Here is a 15,940-nt window from a genome sequence, read left to right on the forward strand (position 1 = left end):
CTGAGGAGCTGCCCCTCAAAGAGATCTGGCAGTTTACATACGCATGTCTAAACCAAAAGTGTCAGAAGAGTGTCCGTCTCAACCCCTGGTTGAGAGGGTTGGGATGCTCAAGACCTCTGCCAATAGCAGGTCTGGCACCCCAAGACCCGCAGCCCACCATGCTCTGCTCTGCAACCAGGACTCACTGCCCCATCACAGATCTGGAGGAGATGCCCCCAAAGATCACACGCTCATACCTGAGACCCCTGTGCTGCGCAAAATTACCCCCACTACATTCACCAAAGCTCCACATCCTCCTAAAGCCTCGGGAGCCCAGCAGACCCCAGGAACAAATTAGATATGGTTGAGGGGGAGTGAAAAAAAACCACAAAGTGCCCCCAAAGCTGGCGCGGCCCCGTGGGTCGCGGGTACAGGGACTGGAAGGGAGAGGCACTCACGTCCTTCCACTAATTGGCCTTCAGTGTCCCCCTTCGATGGTGATATATCATGTTGTCCGTTAAACCCATGCCCGAAGGATGCCTGATCCACCTGACATCATTAGGATATAAATGTGCACATGGAAGACTCCCATCTGTGACATCATCAATTTCAGCAAGGAGCCTTAAAGTGCCAGGTTCCAAGTGGAGACAGACCATTATGCCAGCCTAGGTGAATCGGTGCCAGGGGGATGGGCTCGGATAAAGGAGAGGAGAGGCAAGTGCTGGAGGGGCCGGTCATAGACTTCAGGGCAGTCCGTTAAGGCGGAGTTCCTTATCTTGTACTGGTCAAACATAGAACCAGTGCTCCCACATAAGCTTCCATCATAAAAACAGAAGCAGGCTATTCAAGGCAAAACAGACAAATGGCTCATGAGTCAACGAGTTTCTCCAGAAGTGATCCATCAAGATGAGGTAAAAGCAGTGATTCTGAAGCCAGCCCTGAAAATGCAGAGATACTGGCCAAGCAGCAACCCTGAGAGCTGGAGAGACAACAGACAGGACCGAAGTCTGGCAAAAACATCAGAGAGCACTGTACAGTGAGCAATCTACCCCTTGAAAACACGCGAGCAGACAATTCTCACCTACAAGGAAACCCCCAGGACACAGCTTTAGAAACATGTTTTCAACCAAGAGTCTGGGGCTGGAGAATAGTACTTTGGCTTAATGCTTGTGCTGAACATGGTTTATCTGAGTTCATTCCAGCATCCAGAACAAAACCAGGACAAACTCCTAAGAACTGCCAAGTATGGCATAAATTACATAAAACGTACTTCAATAAATAAATCCCACGTGTGGACCAACCATAAGAACGGCGGTGCAACATCCCCAAAAACAAAAGCAACCGGTGTTGGCGTGGATGTGGGGAGAAAGGGACTCTCCTTCACTGCTGGTGGGAATGCCGACTGGTTCAGCCCTTTTGGAAAACAATATGGACGATTCTCAAAAAGTTAGAAATTGAGCTCCCATTTGACCCAGCAATACCACTCCTGGGAATATATCCCGGAGAGGCAAAAAGGTATAGTAGAGATGACATCTGCATTTCCATGTTCATTGCCGCTCTGTTCACAATAGCCACAATATGGAAAAAACCAGAGTGCCCGAAAACAGATGATTGGCTAAAGAAACTCTGGTATATTTACACAATGGAATACTATGTAGCTGTCAGGAAACATGAAGTCATGAAATTTGCATACAAGTGGATCAACATGGAAAGTATCATGTTGAGTGAAATGAGTCAGAAAGAAAGAGACAGACATAGAAAGATTGCACTCATATGTGGAATATAATGTAACTGAGAAGTACAAGTTGGCAACGATGCAGCTTCTGGCAGATATCTCTCTGGACTTAGTTACTAAAATACTAAATTACAGAAACCCCAAACTGAGAGGCCGCTAAGTGTGGTCACTCGACCTCATACTTCTTCATCCTCAGCAATGGAAAACAAATTATCTAATGCTTCCTTTTCAGCAGGTCTGACTTTAGGGGAGAGACTCTCCAAACAATAATAGTGAGTTTTGTTGAAATATTGTATGCAATCAAAGTGAAAGTAAAGTGAAATTTATTAGTTACACAGGCGGGGGGGGCTTAGGGTGGGGGGCCTAGGGGCGAGGGGGGGTTTGGGGTGTGAGGGGGCGGGGTGGAGCTATACTGGGATACTTGGTGGTGGAATATGAGCACTGGTGAAGGGATGGGTATTCGAGCATTGTATAACTGAGATTTAAACCTGAAAACTTTGTAACTTTGTAACTTTCCACAATAAAAAATTAAAAAAAAAAAGAACGGCGGTGCATAGGAGCTAATGAGCACCAAACCTTGCAGGATCATTTTGTAGACTTGGTCTTTTGGACAGACCAAAAACGGTTTTAATCATTCTGGAGGCTAGTAGGGTTGAGACTATACCACTTCCAAAGGCAAGCACGCCCAGGGCACAAGCCAGGGAGGGTCCTCAGACACTCACCCCCACACACACCTCTTCTTCCTGTGCTTATGGGTCCTCATTGCAGACAGGATATCAGCGCAGCTTTCACCCTAAAAAGCCCTGTAACCACAGGAACAGGGTAATAATTAGTGACAAGGAAAACATGACAAGCCAACCCCGTGTGTCCCTAACAAAATCGGGCACATTCCTCAAAAGGCTTGAATAGAATCCCACATCTGATATGCACTAAATTGGCAATTAACAGTTACTTAAGTCCTAGGTTTTAATTCCAGTCTGAAATTGCATCATACTGTAGCCCCCCAAAAAAGCCCTGGAAGTGACTCTAAGCTCTAAATAGCATGCGATGAAGTGAGGCCCTAAAAAAAATGAATTCATGTTCATAGTGATACTCCAGCAGTGTGGGCGCTTGGTGACACACACATCCCGGTTTGATCCCTCGCAACCATATAGCACTGTCAAGAGAAATTCCCGAGCTTTACTAGGTGTACTCCCTTAATCAAATCAACTGAAAAAAAAACAGTAAAAAATGAAGTTGCAGACCTAGTAAAGGAGTATATCGGGTAAGGCAACTGAACTATAAATGCTGACCTGGTTTAGTACAAAGCACCCCCATGGGCTCTGGAGCACTGCAGGAGTGATCAGTCAGCACATAGCCAAGAGGAACGTGGACTATGGCCCCAAATCAAATCCAAAAGGGTCAGAGTGATAGTCAGCTAGTAGGGAATGTTCTTTGCACATAGCCAAACCGGATTCGATCCCCGGCATCCTATATTTTTCCCTAGGCACTGCCAGGAGTAATTCCTGAGTGCTGAGCCAGAAGCAACCCCTGTACATTGCTGAGTGTGACCCCAAAAGCTAAATAAATAAGATGTTAAAAACAAATAAGGAAAACCAAAACAAACAAACTGAAGTGAAGGGTAGTACAAGAAGTAAACTGATTTAACAATGGAAGGAATTTTTTTGACGAACCTGAAACCAGTACAGTATGTGGGCACTTTACCATGCTCATGGCTGGCCTGAAGATCCCCTGCATCTCAGGAGTAAAGCCTGACAATTTCCAAGTGTAGCCAATAAACAAAAACAGAGAAAAGAAAAAACCTGAGAAACTGATTCGCATCGCTGTCAATGATCCTGGCCTGTCAGAATCACGAATTCTGTAGAACACACAGCCCAGCATGGTCGCTGCGTGCCCTTGCGGGTCTGGCCAGGCACAGTCAGCCCCACACTGCTCTCAGCACACCCTGCAAGTGCTGGTAGGTCTCCAGCATCACGTCCCTGTAGAGCTTTCTCTGATCAGTGTCCAGGCATGTCCACTCCTCCGGGGAGAATCTCACAGCCATTTCGGGGAAGGAAACTGCGCCCTGTGCCAACACACAGGGGAGTGGGAGTCAGGGCCCATTCTCCACCTCATTCCCAGGCTGTGAGGCAAATTCCCTACCCGCTTTACTGTCTCTCCTCCCAACTTTTATGTTTTTTCCCTTAGGTCAATAATTTCTGCTTTCTAAGGTTTAGTTGCAAAGGACCCCACACATGTATTCCCTCCCTCACCAGACAACCTCCAGCTATTGTGATGAGTAATGGGGCTAAAGTTTTGGGGTTTCTTTAAAGAGACTTAAGTAACTGTTAATTGCCAATTTAGTGCATATCAGATTAAAAATATTGTGATATGATTTAAAGTCAAGGCAGAGATAATGCTAATACTGTTGTTATGCTTTGTTGCCTATCTTCTCTTTTGGGGGTCACCTGGTGTTGCTCAGGAGTTACTCCTGGCTTTACACTCAGAAATCACTTCTGGTGCTACTCAGGGGACCATATGGGATGCCAGGGATCAAACCCAGGTCATTTGCGCGCAAGGCAAATTCCCTACCCGCTGTACTATCAAGTATGCCACGGGTAGCTTGCCAGGCTCTCACTTTATAACTTAACAAAATAATTTCACAGCAATGACTCTACTTGATCCGATTCACATCCTTGCAAATTTGTGAGGGATATCCCCAGTCTATTAAGGGCTCATAAATCACTGAAGGCCTTTCCACATGCCTTATGTTTATGAGATTTCTCACCAGTATGAATTCTCCTATGTATACTAAGAACTGAGGATCTGCTAAAGTTTTTCCCCCACTCCTGACATATATAAGACTTCTCTCCAGAATGAGTATTCATGTGCCCTTTAAGGGCTGCCCATCAAGTGAAGGCCTTTCTACCTATCTTACAGAATCATTGTTTCTCTCCTGTGTGATTATCCTTGTGCAGAGAATGGCTTGAGTGATAAGCAAAGACCTTTCCACAGTCCTGACGTGAATAAGGTTTCTCTCCAGAATGACTCTTTCTGTGATGAACGAGATCAGAGGAGCAAGTTTAGGCCTTCCCACAGTCCTGACACGAGTAAGTTTTCATTCCTGTATGAATTTCCCTGAGGCCATCAAGTTGTGAGGACAAGGTAAAGGCCTCTCCACATTGCTCACATGCATGAAATTTCTCAGCAGTGTGAACTCTCTAATGTATAATACGTTTTTAGGGGGAAGTGAAAGCGTTCCCACTGTCCGTAAACATAAATAGTTTCTCTCCAGTTTGGAATCTTTGCACTGACACACTGCGATGATACCTGCCTCAAAGTTTGTTCTCTCTGGTAACGATCCTAGGGATTCTGTCTACTGTAGGTTTCTAAGGGAACGTTATTCTTGGACAGGTTCAGTACATGGTGACTTTCCTTATGCCAATGTCGGCATGTGGGACTCACTATATATGGTGCTCTTCTTCCACAGTCCTGGAGCTGCTGCCTTTGAGGGGGTTTGTGTCCAGAAACTGAGGAGAATAGACTGTGAGGAGCTTTTCCCAGGGGAAAGCTCCTTCACAGTGATGTCACTCTCTCCACTCTGATTACCCTCAGAAGACATTAGTCCTGTCTCAGCATCCCCATGGGGCAGAGGGTATGAATGCTGACTCCGGGACATTGTCACAGAGTGCAGGATCAGAGACATTCCACTGGGGTTGGCTGCTTCCTTGTACAATGCACAGGAGGATTCCAATTACTGCTCCATTCCTTCATAGTCTCCCTGTGAAAAGAAACTGCAGCCAACATTTCCACCACTAGGAATGCAATTTCTGACAGGTGGATGGATGTTCTATGGGATGACCCAATGTTTCCACATAGTGGATGCACTTAATTGAAGGCTGCACAATCATTAAATTGTTCAAATATTTCAACTCGATAAACATATAGATAAAATGGACATAAGACTGTCTGCAGAATGCCAAAGAAGAAGTTTCCAACAAAATAAAATACACCCGAGTCTGGGTTGTTTGTAGCACAGTGTGGAGCCCCTATCCATGTGTTAAGGCATGGCTACAATCCTACACAGCAAGATGGAACATGGGGGCCACTGAAAACATTTCACAACAAACAAATCCTCTCTAGGATCGAGGTTTTTTGTTCTTTTTTGGTTTGTAGTTTGTATTTATTTTGAGATTGACCACACCAAGAAGTGACAAGGATCACTGATGGTGAGTCCCAGGGAACAGTGCTGGGAATAGAGCCCAGGTTTCCAGCCTGTGGAAGGCAAGTCTGCCCCAATACTCTATCACTCGTGGCAACAAACCAATTCTTTTAAACAATTAACTCTCATGCCTACTTTCAATCCAGTGAAAAATCACAGTATTTTTTCTAAATACTAGTAGGAATTCGGTTAAGAATGCTAGAACAGCATTAAGAATGCTAGGACAGGTTACAAATGCTAGAAGAGTGGGGAGGGCATTCCCACTGCATTTGGTGGACCCAGTTTGAATTCTGGCATCGCAGATGGTGCTCTAAGCACTTCCCAAAGATATTCCTGAGTGCTGAGCCTGAAGTAACTAATCAGCATCACCATGAGTGAATGAAAAAGCAAAAATATGAATAATAATTACCACAATAATATCCTTCGATTTTAAAAGGACTGATTTTAGCATCCAGTAAGACTCTGGACCCTCTAGTCAAACATTAGGCTACAAAGTTCCACCCTGCAGTGGCCAGACCTCCACTTTCAAGTCATATTCTTCTTCAAGGAACTATCCTGCCAACATAATATTATATTCAACATGCAAATCTTACCGACTCACTCGTTTTTGGTGACTCAATTCCCAAATCAAATTGTTAGAGTGAAAACCCCTGAAGCTGTGATTTCCTTTCTGAAATCAAACATAAAACACAATGGAAGGGTTAGTAATGTTGGGACAGGAGTGATAGCACTGTGGATAGGGCATTTGCCTTGCATAAGACAAACCCAGGTTCGATTCTCAGAATCCCATATAGTTCCCCAAGCACTGCCAGTGGTAATTCCTGAGTGAATGATCCAGTAGTAACCCCTGAGCATTGCTTGGTGTTATCCAACAAGATTAAAAAAAAGAATCAGTAATGGAAAGTATTTGAATATCGTCCATTGTGGGGAATGCTAGGAGCAGCTTGCAAATCCACGAAGGAGCCTTTTTGGTTTTGCTTTTTAACCAGACCTGGTGATACCTGGGAACATATGAGATGTCAGGTTTTCACCTGTGTCTGCCATGTGCAAGGCAACTACCCTTCCTGAAGTATCAGCTCTCTGTCTCAAATCAGTATTTTATCGTAGCCTCATGCATTCACTATGTAAACAGAAAAGCAAAAGACACTTATTTTTTACTTTTTATTTTTTTTGCTTTTTGGGTCACACCTGGCGATTCACAGGGGTTACTCCAGGCTCTGCACTTAGGAACTGCTCCTGGCGTTGCACAGCGGATCATATGGGATGTTGGGAATTGGACCCAGGTTGGCCACATGCAAGGCAAGCGTCCTAACTGCTGTATTATTGCTCCAGCCCCACAAAAGTTGTATCTTAGTGGAATATATAGAACAGCAGGGAAGGCACTTCCCTCACATGAAGCTGACAGGGTCTGATCCCTGAATACCACCAAAAGTAACCTCTGAAAACTGCCAGGAATAAACACTGAAGATTCTGAGCCCCACAGCCAAAAATAAATTTAATATACTGACAAAACATTCTAATGATCTGAGGGCAAAAATAAGCATGACACAGAGAGAAGAGTGGTAACCAGATTCCCCTGAAAGGGTACACCATCAGTGCGCCTGTACAAGAGACCACTGATGCACAAACAGGGGGTCAATGGCTGTGAATCCCATGAATATTTTACATTACCTGACAGATAAGGAAAAATGACAACAAATCCAAGAAAGGAAAGCACAGGATCATTCTATGACAAGCAGTTCATGAAATAAAGGGAATCGTGAGCGTGAACAGACACCTGTATCCAAGAGCCCGGGGCCTCCATGGTCAGCAGCATGACTCACATGAACTCAGGCATCCACACACTTTGCAGGGCCCAAGCCACAAAGGGTCCTCAGACACTCACCTGCACACATGCCTCTTCTACCCTACCTTAGGGCTCCTCCTTCAAGCCAGGAGATCACCGCAGGCTTCACCCCAGAAATCCCTGTCCCAATAGAGAAATGATATTGGTGACAAGCCAACATCATATGTCTCAAACAAAATTAAGCTAATTCCTAAAAGAGCTTGAACAGAAACTCTGATATCCCCAAATTGGTAGTTATCAGTCACAGAAGTCCTAAGTTTTAAATTCAGTCTGAAATTGTTATGCTGAAGCCCCCCAAAAAGCACAGGAAGTGACTCCAAGCACTGAAATACAACAGAAACTAATGGCATGAGTCCCTAAAAAGAAAGTGAACTTATGCTCGAGCGATAGTCCAGCAGGGCAGGCACCTGATGACGCACAGAGATAGGTTTGATCCCTAGCAGCCATAAGGGCCAGGAGCAATGCCACGAGAAATTCCTGAATATACAGCCAGAGTTATCCCTGAGCACTGCTGGGTATAGTCCCCTAAAATAATCAAAACTGAAAAAAAATAACAAATGAAGTTGCAGGCCAGGTACAGTAGAACACCTGCCATATAGTTGCTGAGCCGGTTTAGTCCACAGTACCCCCATGGGCCCCTGTGGTCGTACAAGAATTAGATTTATTTAGCAATGGAACGAACTATTCACAGGAAGCTGAGGGATGGTACAGCACGTGGGGGGCTTTCCCATGCTCTTGACTCACCTGGGTATATCCCCTGAATCCCAGCAGCAAGGCTGATAATTGCCAAGTGTGGCCAAATAACAAAAACAGAAAAAGAGAAATGAACATATGAAAGTTATCAACATTGCTGTCAATAATCCTGGGCCATCAGAACCACTGTCCCTGGGGAACACAAAGCCCAGCCCTGCTCCCAGGCTGCTCTCACCGAAGGCCCACAGGTGGTAACAGGTCTCCAGTGGCCCTGAGCACATACGCTGTGGGATAACAACAAATACAATAAAAAAACAAAACGGCAGATGGAATTACACTACAGTGGGTCTGGGGACAGTGGGCAAGACTGTCAATCCCCACTGTCCCATCTGGTCCGGCAAGCACTGCCAGCTACAACATTGAGTGAAGGCCCAGAAGTAACCCAGGAGAATCACTCCTTGTGACCCTCGCATCACCTCACAAAACAAAAGGGAATGCCCTGCCACAGAGGCGGGGATGGGTGGTGGGTTATGGAGTGAGGGGGTGGGAGGGATATTGGGATCATCGGTGGTGGAGAAGGGGTACTGGTGGAGGGATGGGTACTCGAGCATTGTATGACTGAAACACAAGTACAAAAATATGTACATCTGTTAACTGTACCCTCACGGTGATTCACTAATTAAAAAATTTAAAAAAATTAAAAAGGAAAATGTTGCATAGATCAAAGTACAGTTACTTTGCAAAGACAATTACTATAAGTGAAACAGATATAAAGTACACAATAATTCCTGTCCTAAAATATAATGATCGCTAAATGTTGCTCAAAAGATAAAAATGAAACTTAAGACAGTCTTCCATCCATGCCACCCGATAGGGTCCATGAGATCTGCTAGGAATAACTGAACACTGAGATAGAAGTACTCACAGAGCACTGCTGGTTGTGGCTAAATCCAAATAAAAGGAAACCAACAGACAAGGACAAAGTAGCCTCAAATAGCAGAGAGTCGGAGCAAACAGACCAGGAATTACATCCCAGGACTCCTTCCTGAAACTCAAGAGACAGAGACCCTAGAAACCGGTACGTTCCTGTTACTGCATCATGTCACCACATCGTTCTCCTCCAACCTGGAACAGTGTCAGTGGCACATAACCATTGTCTACAGCTTATGTGGGGAAACAGCACATAGGTTTCCACACCCTAGCACTGCCAGGAGCCATGCCTGAGCTAAGATCCAAGAGTGAGCCCTGATCACTTGCCAGATGGACCAAAAACTACACTTAATAATAACAGAAATATAGTGGGTCTTATTTGTCTTACACGTGTCTACCCAGGTTTGACTGCCGTTATCCCATGTTTCTCTGAGCACCAAGATGAGTTATCCCTGAGTGCAGAGATAGGAATAACCCCTGAACATTGCCATATGTTCCCTCACCATAAAAAATATCTAAAAATTATAATTATGTAAAACAAAGAAATAAGGGTGTGGTGACCAATGGAAATCCTAGATTGCATTATGGTACATCTAGGGGTACATCGTGGAAGTGACCAGCCTACCACCTGCTACATTTGGTTGCACGGACCCATCTGCTCCACCACAGCCCGGATGCTAGACCCACTTCTGCCAGAGTCTCTTCAGCTCCGCATCTCTCAGGACACAAAAACCCACCACAGGTGCAGGGAACCCGGGAAAATCAAACGGTCAGCCACACACTCCTGAGTCCCCGGCCAGTGCAGAGGGCAGTGCACTGGGAGAGCACCTGCCGTGCACGGGGCTGACAGGACTAAGCCTGACATTCACAGGACCCTGAGTCCCGCAAGGAGAGTCGCCTGGTGCAGAGCCAGGAGGGACCCTGAACCCTGTGGGATGTCGGTCAAGTATTATGAAACAAAACATTTGTTTAAATTAAACGGGAGACTCACATCCCCCTTTCCAGGGGAACCGACCCTTTGGCCCAGACTCCATAATCTCCCCAATGACGGAAGTGACCCGCAAAGGACCAGCCCAGGAACATTCCCGGGTGACCCCCCCACCCCAGCCCGTGACCCCCGGGGGCTCCTAGTGTCCCTGCAGGAACCAATGGGGAGGCGGCTGAGCACTCCCTGCTAACCTGCCAGGAAACTGAGGAGCTGAGGCTCTTCTTGTCTCTCTCTGTGGTCGGGCCCGAGCAACAGGGCAGCAGGGAGGGCGGAACATTGTCCGACACCCCATGGGGTCCCCCGACCCCCGGAGGATCCCGAGTGCAGAGCCCGGAGTTGCCCCAAGCCCCGCGGGGCGCGGCCAGACCTCCCTGGGACTCGCGCCCCCCCAGCAGCCCTGAGGTAAGTTCCCTCAGAAACCCCCTCGTCTCCCTGAAGAACAGGAACGAAAATGGACAAACCTCGGCAGGGCGAGGGGGCCACCCAGGTGGGGCTGCCCCCCCCCCCACCGCCACGGCACAAAGCCACCCAGCCAGGACCCCCTGTCCGCCTCGGGATCCCCCTTCCCCTCCTACCCCAGTCCCCATGCCCTGACAATGGCGGCCTAAGAGAAATGCCTCCACCCTCAGACTGGGACTCTGTGAAGTCACCCACACTTCCAGTCAGAGTTTTAAAGGGCCAGACTCCAACTATTCCTGACCTGGTACTTTCTGGTCAGGAAATTTGATTTTTTCCCCGTTTCTGATCTTGGATCAAGTCAGCAAGAAATCTGTGGGGTCGCTAATTACCGGACAGACAGAGTATAAAGCCAAAGATTTTATGTTTTCACAAAGGGGATAAAATCCACAAGGATTTCCTTGCAAATACCCACCAGTAAGCACCACAACCCTGACCCCCAACCAACACCACAAAAAAACAACGCTCATAAATCACTGAGAGATAATATCCAGATATCATAATATTTTGTGTTCATTATCCGTTTTAGGGGTGCACGTTCTGTAGTGCCGAGCACTTTTCCCTGACTGCTCAGGGATCACTCCACACTGGACTCGGGGAACCCTCTGGGGTTTTAAACGTGAATCCTGGGTCAGCACCTCCCAACTGAACTGTCCTGATTGTTGTTTATATAGCACTGAACTTCCAATTGCTGGAGTAGCTCCAACTGTTCATGTATTCAGTTTACAGGAGTGGGCTAGAAACTAAGTGAATCACATACCCAGAATTAGTTAAACTAATTTTGTGGGTGACCCAGAATCAGGCTTAGGAATGGGTGAATGGAAAAGTATTACATGTATAATCAATATTCCTTTATATGTATCTGTGTGTGCCCATAGCCATTGGTGTTCTCAAGCTGCTCTTAGCTCTGTGCTCAGCAACTCTTCAAAAAGTGCTCAAGTTCGACTATGTACTGAATTTAACTGGGATCTAAAATGGATCAGCCACATGAACAGTAGGTCCCTTCTCTGCTCTGTAATGAGTAGTCATTTAGTAGTTTGGTAGTGGATGAATTGCACTGTAGCACTGTCGTTCAGTTGCTCATCAATTTGCTTGAGCGGGCACCAGTAATGTCTCCATTGTGAGACTTCTTGCTACTGTTTTTGGCATATCAAATATGCCACGTGGAGCTTGCCAGACTCTGCCGTACTGGCAGGACACTCTCGGTAGCCTACCAGGCTCTCTGAGAAAGACAGAGGAATCGAACCCAGGAAGGCCGCATGTAAGGCAAACGCTCTACCCACTGTGCTATTATGACACAAAAATGAAATTCTTCAAAATTTGAACTAGTAGTCAAGAAGAATTGTACAGTGGTTGTGCAGAGAAAGTCTCTTTTTTTGAGATATGCTGACGTATTATTCAGCTATAATTTGATGTTTCTTATAGTAGCACTGTCATCAGATTGTTCATCCAATTGTTCGAGTTGGCCTAGTAACGTCTCTATTGTGAGACTTGTTCTTACTGTTTTGGGTATATCGAATACGCCACGAGTAGCTTGCCAGGCTCTACCGTGTGGGATGGAGGAATCGAACCCAGGTCGGCTGTGTGCAAGGCAAATGCACTGCCTGCTATGCTATTGCTCCAGCAATGTATTAATTTTGTGAGAGGGCACATCAAGAAGTGCTGAGGGATGGGTCCTAGTGGGGTGCTGGGGGCCTTTTGGGTATTAGGGATGGATCCAGCTTTCTACTTCATACAAAGCCAAGCATCCTCCCCACTGTGCTATCACTAGGGCCCACCAACCACTTCTTTGAAACATTAACACTTGCACGAACTTTCTACAGAGGCAAATACAGTATTCCATTAGTATGAAGAATAATACAATGTATTTAGGTTTTACTTTGACTAATGTCAGTACCAGTGAGAATAAGGCCCTCCACTCTCAGCATTAGACTCTGGATTTCCTCCTGAGCTGTTGCGGGACCACAGATGTGGTGCAGGGATGGAGCCTGGACCCCACTTTTCAAGTCACATGCCCGTTCCACAGAGCTATCCCGCCAGCATAGAAATATGTCTATTCCACATGTGAATCTTGCCATTCACTCCTATTTGGTGAAAACATTCTCAAGTGAAATTGTAGCAACAACAAATCCTCATGCTGTGGTTTGAGTTCTGAAATCAATCACAGCAATCAAGGTAAGAATTAGTCGAATAATCCCTGGGTGGATAGGCCGGGCATGTGGAGGACATCTCTGTCGTTCTCACAGTCCAAACAGGCCAACAGCAGAGGGAAGGTCCTTTCGGAGGATCCCCGTGAGGAGCCTGACAATCCTCAAACTAATTCTTGGGCTTATGTATTTGACTAGAACCTGTGACATTTGGGGGAGCATATAGGATACTGGGGATCAAAACCCAGTCGGTCATGGGTAAGACCAACACCCTCCCTGCAGTACTGTCACTCCACCCAACTAGCTTTGTTATGGGTTCACTCCTTCACTTTTAAACACAAACACTGAAGGAAATCTCTTAGGAAGTCAGAGAGAGAACAGCAGGTAGGGTGACAGGGGCTGTTCCCTGAGGACTGCCCAAAGGAAGGCCTGAGGACCACCAGGAAAAACCTACAGCAACACAAATCCCCACAACAAAATAAAAGGTTCTGGACAGGGTCCAGCAAAGTCCTGTGCTGTCAGGGTCAGGAAGGCCAAGCCTCGCCCACCCTCACAGCAGGCGCAGTGCTCAGCCCCACAGCCACCCGCTGCTGCCCAATCCTGGAGCTGGAGGCGATGGTGGCGAAAGGATCACACACTCACACAAACGACCCCTGCATCCTAGTGGGGCTCAGAGAATATATGGAATGCCAGATGTGGATCGAAGCTGAGTTGGCCGCTTATAAGGAAAGCACCCTACTTGCTTTGCTATTGCTCTGGCCATTTATAATCAAATTATTTTCACCACATCAGTAGTGACCCTGAGCAAAGCTTCCAAAACAACACCACCCACCCCAGAAAACAACTATTTCTCTTTTTAAAAAAAAACAACAACAAAACTTTAACCTCACTACTCACCTTAACATGTAGGGGTCATCTGGTCAGGAGAGGTATTATGCAACTGGACCTTAAGAAGCAGCAATTCTTGACCTAAAAAAAAAAACGCACAAAAGTTGGAACAGAGACAGTAAAGCTGGTAGGAAACTTGCCTACATGCATATACAGCCAAACCAGATCAATCACCGGCATCCCATATGGTCCCCAAAGCAACAGCAGCAGGAATTCCTGAGTGCAGAGCCGAGAGTAAACCCTGAGTATCTCCGGGTGTGGTACACAAGCCAAACCCAAACAACACTGAAAACATGTCATTTGCAAACCCCACCCGCCAGCAGGGACCCAATGACTGAGTAACCCAGACCCATCATGACAGTCACAGGACAGAAGACAATTGGGTCTCCTGCTGCAGGGGGGCTGGGGCCCTGCCCTTCAAAGTGAATCTGGAGGTTCTACACTAGTGGCACCAGGACCAAAGGCTCTGGGACAGGGCCAGCTCAGTCCCATGCTGGGAGGTTCGGGGTGGCCAAGCCCTGCCCTCTACAGGTCCTGCAGCCCCCAGGCCCAAAGCCACCAATCTCAGCCATGCACCCACAGGCCACTGAACCTTTATAGAATTGGAAGCGATCGTGGCTAAGGGTACCCCCACAATCACCCACTCATGCACGAGACCCCTGCATCCGGGCACAGCCCCCACGACAGCCCCAAAGCCTGTGGGTCCCTCAAAGCCCCCGCCACGCCTCAGGAACAACCTGGTTATCAGAAACAGGTGAATAACAATTGCTAAAGTACCCCCCAAGTTGGCGCAGGCCCCTGCTCACAGTGCAGAGACGGGGAGACGCAGTGTGCTCACAGGACTCCGCTCACTTCAGGTCCCATCATTGCTCTAAGAGAGCTGCATCTGCTGAAATGTGAGGATGCTCTACTGGAAGGTTCATGAAGGTGGCGGCCTTGCTCACAGTCATCCCAGGGACATCCCAGTCACTGCTCCTATGAGCATTGTAGGGAGTAACAACTGAGCACAGAACCAGTGGGACCCAAAGGAGTGACCCTGCTTTTAGGCCAAAACACTAAACATACACCCCCTGCACCCAACAGCCCATGTTCTAGGGAGAAGGGGACACTCCATGTCCAGCATCGACTGAAAGCTGTGTGTGCACATATGAGCCTTTAGGACTCTGAGCAAAGTTTAGGGTCACTGCACATGCCTCTCAAAGCAGGTAAAAGTTTCTTGAGCCCAAAAGCCCGAGAGCCTTTGCTCTGTCTCTCTGGAACTGGGGCAGGCTCAGAACTGTAAACAGCAGCGAGTGAATGCGGGACTGTGTGAGAGAGCAGGTGAGGCTCTCCACAGGGGGAAGGACAAAATGGGAGACGCACCTAACCTGGGACCTGAGTCACTCTAGCTACCAGGGAGCAAATGGGGCCAGCACACCCGGGGGACCCATGATGAGTATCAGGTCAGAATCAAGAGCACAGAGCCAAGAAGGCCTGAGCACCTCCACTGCCGCACAAAAATAAATACGAAAGAAAACACAGCAGCAGGACAGAGTAACAGGACAACATCTGATTCAGGGGCCTCTGGATCATATTAAAAACCGGCAAATGTCTTTCTATGCACAGTAAAGTCCATGTAAAGTGTCTTTATCCACCCTATTAAAGAAACTTGTCAAGGCCATTCTGCTTACTTTATGAAATTTTTTCCTTAATGGTTTTCTAAATCTAAGGAAACCTGAATATAGAGAGTGCAGAGATGCTGCAGCAGGTAAGGTGCTTCCCTGCACACAGCTAACGTGACACCAACCCCAGGGACTCATAAGTTTCCCTGAGTCCACCCCAAACGTGGACTGCTAACCTCAGAGGCAGGATGATGTCCTGAGCACACCTCAGTGAATCTCCCAAGAGCATATTACTAGAGGGCCTGAAGAATGGAGATTTGCCGTTTTTCTAATTTCAAAGGGTTTGCATCACGGTTAGTCTCTGTCATTAATCCCCACAAATGAAACCAGGGCCTGTGAACCAAGGCAGAGTCTGAGCAAAGAATGAGACAGAGGTGAGCCTTGACAGCCTGAAGTGAGGGAGGATTTGGTACCTG

This window comes from Sorex araneus, chromosome X (genome assembly GCF_027595985.1).
Source record: "Sorex araneus isolate mSorAra2 chromosome X, mSorAra2.pri, whole genome shotgun sequence".
Lineage (NCBI taxonomy): Eukaryota > Metazoa > Chordata > Mammalia > Eulipotyphla > Soricidae > Sorex > Sorex araneus.